This window comes from Lactuca virosa, chromosome 8 (genome assembly GCF_052849685.1).
Source record: "Lactuca virosa cultivar CGN04683 chromosome 8, Lactuca_virosa_CGN04683_v6, whole genome shotgun sequence".
In the NCBI taxonomy this organism is placed as follows: Eukaryota; Viridiplantae; Streptophyta; class Magnoliopsida; order Asterales; family Asteraceae; genus Lactuca; species Lactuca virosa.
Window position 1 is genome coordinate 340,965,018 of NC_136433.1, and position 6,160 is coordinate 340,971,177.

Sequence of the window (6,160 nt, forward strand, 5' to 3'; positions counted from 1 at the left end):
GGGTTTAATCCAATACTTGAATCTTACTCCAGGAGCACTCATGAATGTTGTAGCAACTCTTGCTATGTCCAACACCTTAGACATCTACAAGCCGACTTCATGATAGTCTTGATTCATATCTACTTACAACATATGACTGACTGTGGATAATTTGAATAACTTAGTTATTCGGGAAGTAAAAACATGCAAAGTGAAACACAAGAATAATACTAATCCTATATGGCCCCAAGCACCTTTGAGAGTAAATAAAACACCTTTTATTTAAACACCATATTGATTACTCATTATTCATTGTATAATGTTTCGAATAATCAACTTTATACTTGAATCTGAAACAATAGTCATGCCATGCTCCAAGCATGCACACAATGTTTGTCCAAACAATAGTTATGCCATACACCAAGTATGCACACTATGTTTGTCTATGATCCTTACTTTGTTGAATAGATCAATTGAACATAGTTCCAATGATTCTCATTTCACAATCCCAAATCCTTATCATAAATGTAAGAATTCCAAATTCCTTCCATTTACCGAAATCTATTATATTCTAAACTTATATGCACTTATCCTCTTGTAATGACTATGCACAAAGTCACAAAGACTTGGCAACAGACATTACAAAGTATTCCAATGGAAATCAATTCCATGGAAACGAAGTCTCAAATTCAAGGTACATTGCTTTGAACATCCTTCTTGCATTAAGTTTTCTAATCTTACACAGATTTCATGAATAACTTCCACCTATGGAAACATTTCCATATTCCCATTTTGACTATCACTTCTGGACAAGAGTTGCCTCTTTTCAGATTATGTCAATATGGTCCTTCCAAAATTAACACTATACTTCCGACTGTCCATGAGCAACCGATATTTGGTTAACCTTAGATGGTCCTCTACAATTGCTTAATCACTTTAGTCATATCCAATTCTAGACCTTTTCCCCTCTTAATGCCCTAGGCATTTGGAAAATTTAGAAAGGATAAATATTATAGCACATGTAATCGATCCTATACCCGAAGCATATGGGACACGATTCATGATGTCTCACATAAAGACATGATCCTAGACCAATCTTTTGCTACAATATTTTTTATTTTCCATGTTTTCATAATATGACTATGAAGAGGGATGTCGTAATCATAATCGAATCTGAGAACGCAATATATATAGAATTTCCTCATGTTGAACCATTCCAACACAAAATTCATATATATATATATATATATATATATATATATATATATATATATATCCTTTACTATAGATGATTAAAATCTCAATCTAAGCTTTTAGAATTGAAACGAAGTATAATTTCCTCTCCCTTAATTATAGCAAAAAACAACTTTTTCCCAATTGAAACTTTTGTTTTCTATAATTCACATTGCTAACTTGCAATACTTATCATAATCATCATGCTCCCACTAACATGATAATTATTAGCATAACACTTATGCTCCCACTAGCTTTGACATGTACTCAGAAATCACCTGGACTTCTACAAATCAATACTTTATTGACTTTCTTACCAAAGTTTAGATTTCTGATACGAGATGCTTTGATAAAACTTTACCAAAATCATACACCTTTCCTTAGATAGCTCATATGTGTGTCTAAACAATTTTAGAACTATGAAAAGGGATGCCATAATCATAGTCTGAATTGTTTAGACCTTTGTCATTTCTCACAAGTCCATGTTAGTGTGCCGGTTACCCACACACGCTCCACTAATGACTTTGAGAATGCAAATATCACAATTGCTATCTACTTAAAACCTACTTAGTGAAAGCATTTCCTCACCATCATTTTCATGAATCGGAGAGAAACCTTATGACACTTAGATTTTATGGTGTATGTGTTCCTATACACGTGAATTTGTCAAAACCATAATCACAAGACGAGGTTAGTGACACATTCAAATTCATATAGACTGAACTTGTTTAATCTTAATTTCTTGCCATCTGGCAGCCCAAGGGCCTACCATGTCTTCCAAGTTGTTATGCAAGCAACCGAGAACTCATAGAACTCACATGCATAGTCAACTTTAAATGGAATGGGCATAGAAACAAGAATATGTCAACACGATATGTTACAAACCTCAAGTCGTGTGCTAGTGATAAACTACATGTTTTATTCTTGATTAGGTCTTGAAACTCTTTCAGGATCTTTAAGACTCCCACTGTCCTCTTGACATATAAGACTCTCTTGTCAAGAACCATTCCTTGACAAAACAAATATTCAAGAGATAGTGTGTATTCTTATCAAGATAAACACTTCACACAATTGGCCTTAGTTGGTCTTTGTTTTATCCAAAACATCACAACTTACCAATTTCAAATGCACAAGAGTAGAAAACATTTTACTCTTACATTTGACAAGTGTTATAAACCTTCTTTAAGATATGTCATTCAAGTTACAATCTTGGAGTATGACTCTAAGAATTGATTTGAAACGAAGTATGACTTATCTTCTTGATTTAACCACTTCAACAATTCATGACTCCTCTTCTTAGTCATAAGAATGCACTAAGATTTCCTTAGAGGATGAATTGTGATATGGTTTCATAATCATTAAGATGATCATAAAACACGATACTAAAGTACTCTCCCATATTTTCATATTCGAGAAACTTTTATCTTTCTGCCTAATTTGATTCTTTTCATTCGTTCTGCCATACACTGAAACTTTTCCAATGTTTTAGAATTATACTTAAACTTGTAAGTATAACCATATTTACTAAGTTTTAGTAAATCATGACGAATAGCCTTATCGATCTTTGTGGTGGACTTGACCAGTGCACAAGAATGTATACTCGATCCCTTAGTCCTTCACTTGACTCACATATACATGTAAACAAGGAATTGGTCTTAATTTTCCAAAGATGAAAATTCTCATTCATCATACAATACAGGTTGCATGATTCCAAGTTTCTATCCAACTGAAACTTGGGTGATGAGAATCTTACCTTATTTGGTAAATTTAGACACTACCACAAATGAAGGAATCAAATCCATTTTCCAATATTGTTATCAATGGAATCATACAAACAACAATTTTTTTTCACAAATGCCATTGTAAGGAATTTTAAAATAAATAAAATTAAAACTTTTTCCTTTTATTTTAAAAACTTGCGGAAAACTTATCCTTACAATGCAAATGCATATGAAAACTTGTTGTTATCTATTCCTAAGAAAAATATCATAACTCTTAAGCAACAGCTCAAAATTTTGATCACCGAATCATGCGATCAAAATCCATCTTCGCATCAGAATCAGCATATTCTTCCTTTAAGATTCCTCTTTTCTTTGATTCTTAAAACATCAACATGTGACCTAGTCACATCATGTATAAGAATCCTAAATAGGAACTTAATAAAGTTAGATAGTGGACTTTTACCCGAAGTAGAGTCAGACTTTGACTTTAACCATCCTAGTGTACTTTCAGGTAAATAGGGCAGCTTCGCAACCAATGCCCCTTCCTTTGGCAATAGAAACATATGGACGCTTTGGGAATGGTACACGGGACTATCTCAGACTTAGCCTTTCTCTTTACCATTTGGTCAACCGGGTTGACCATGGCCAATCCCTTTCCATTGGGAAGAGAAAGCTTTTCTGGATTTCCAATGTTACCATTGTCAATGTCCATGGAAGTTTGGGAAGTCGATCTTCCAATCAAATTTGCTTTGCAGTGCTCCAAATCATTGCTGATTCAGCAGCATCAAGCAAATAGGTAAGATCATTGGGAATTTATAAAAGGTTTAGTTACTTTATATTTATCATTATACTTATAATGAGAATTATATTCCTTGTCCTACCCGTTCGGCTAACGACCCTCCATCAGTCAAGGAAGCGGTGGGTGAGAGTGTACACCCATTAAACTGCCATTTTATAGGCAGTAACCTTATACCCCCCTTATAGACCGGCTTCGTGAATGAGGCCTACTAACGGTAATACTGACTTGCTCTTATACATATATATATTATTAACTTATAATACTATAAAGTATAAGGGTTGCATTTTAACTTTTAAAACTATAGGGTTTGGAATTAAAGTGTGTGTGAGACTTTACAAATTCCAAAACTTGAGGGCAAGTTTTGAAACTATTCAAAAACTTTTCATTTCTATAACATATGAGTTTAATATGGATTTTAATGGCAAGACTCTTGGACATCCATAACTTGAGGACAAGTTGGAGCTCATAAAAAAATTTATTGGAAGAGACTCTTCAAGTTCATAACCTAAGACTCTTTAATAATTCTTTTTAAAGAAAAAATTTTGGTTTTCCATAACTTGAGGACAAGTTATGGAATCCATTAAAGGCCATTTAGATCATCAAATAAACAAACAAATATGTCAAGAAAAAACTATGATCTAGATTAAACTCATATGAACAAGACAATTCAAATCAAACAGTTATCATGTAATTATCCTAACCATTAAACTAATACAAAACATGAATCTATTGACAATTATCTTTGGAATTGGATTAGAATGATCATTACCACATCAAAAACATGTTTATAGGTTCAAAAACAGCTTAGGGTAATGATGCTAGTCCAATTCCAGCCTTAAAAGTCGAAAATATGTTGTCAGGGGCTCCTACTCGTCGAGTTTATGAACCTACTCGACGAGTAGGATGAATTTCTTCATGGACTCAGTGAGTCCATCAGTGGACTCGGCGAGTCCACAGCCCAGACAGCCAGAAAATCGATTTTTTCAGCTTTTTTCAGCAATTTGCATCAAGTATAATTGAAAACAAGCCTAGGCTCTGATACCACGGGTTTTGAGCATTCTTACACTCATATGGTGTACATGCAACCCTATAAACCTTGGATCTATGTTATCTTTATTATACATTGAAATATTCAATATTCCAAGGTTTCATCCTAACTAGCATAATACGGAGCAATTATACTACAAAAGCCTAGTTAGATGACATACCTTTTGATGGATCTTGAAGTCTTGGTCTTTAAGAGCTTAGCCCCAATAGTGTGGAAGCCTCAAGTGGAATCACAAATCACCAAAACACCTTGGAAAACTTGAGAGAATAGAATGCACACTAGAAATCGGCCCACTCTTGTATCCTTACACACTAGTGTCATTTCATGTGCCAAAGACCTCTTTATATAGTATGGAGGATTAGGGATACATTCATGTAAACCCTAATACCCATGACCTTTCATTTCCATAGGATCCATGGGTTAAAAACTCCATGGACTATCCATGCGAGCTTAGCCCAACCTAAATGAACTTGGCCCATCCTATATATAAGAGTCCATATTTAATTAGTTCCTTTTTTATCACTAAATTAATTCTAAATTAATTCTTGATCAATACTACATAAATAATATGATTCCATATTAATATAATAGAACTTATAATATATTAATATAAATCATAAACATACTATTCTCAAAAGACTATCCATATAAATTGTTTCGGTGAAGTGCAACCCAAATGGACCATGCTACTCTCGGGTCGAATACATACCAATAATAGTTATGAGCTTAGACATCTAATCCAACACACAGTTACAATTCAGCACTGCTTACCACCCCCAAACAGACGGCCAGAGCGAGCGGACGATCCAGACGCTCGAGGATATGCTACGGGCATGCGTACTGGATTTCGGAGGGAGTTGGGATATGTACCTCCCTCTAGCAAAGTTTTCATATAACAATAGTTATCATGCTAGTATCGAACGACCCCCGTTTGAGATGTTGTATGGTCGGAGGTGTAGGACTCTTCTTTGTCGGGGCGAGGTAGGGCATCGAGTCATGGGGAGCACCGAGATGGTGCTCAAGACTACCGAGTTGATTCAGCAGGTGCGCGATAGGTTGTGGGTCGCATAGAGTCGTCAGAAGAGTTATGTTGACCGGCGCCGATCGGATCTCGAGTTTCAGGTGGGAGATTTCGTCTTACTGAAAGTGTCACCATGGAAGGGTATCATTAGGTTTTGGAAGAGGGGAAAGTTAGGGCCTCGATATATTGGTTTGTTCAGGGTTTCTGCCCGGGTGGGAAAGGTGGCTTACTGTGTAGATCTATTGGACGAGCTTAGCCAGATTCACAACACCTTCCATGTGTCTCAGCTTCGGAAGTGTGTCACAGACGAGGCTGCGGTTATTTATCTGGACGACATTCAGTTGGATGAGATCCTGAAC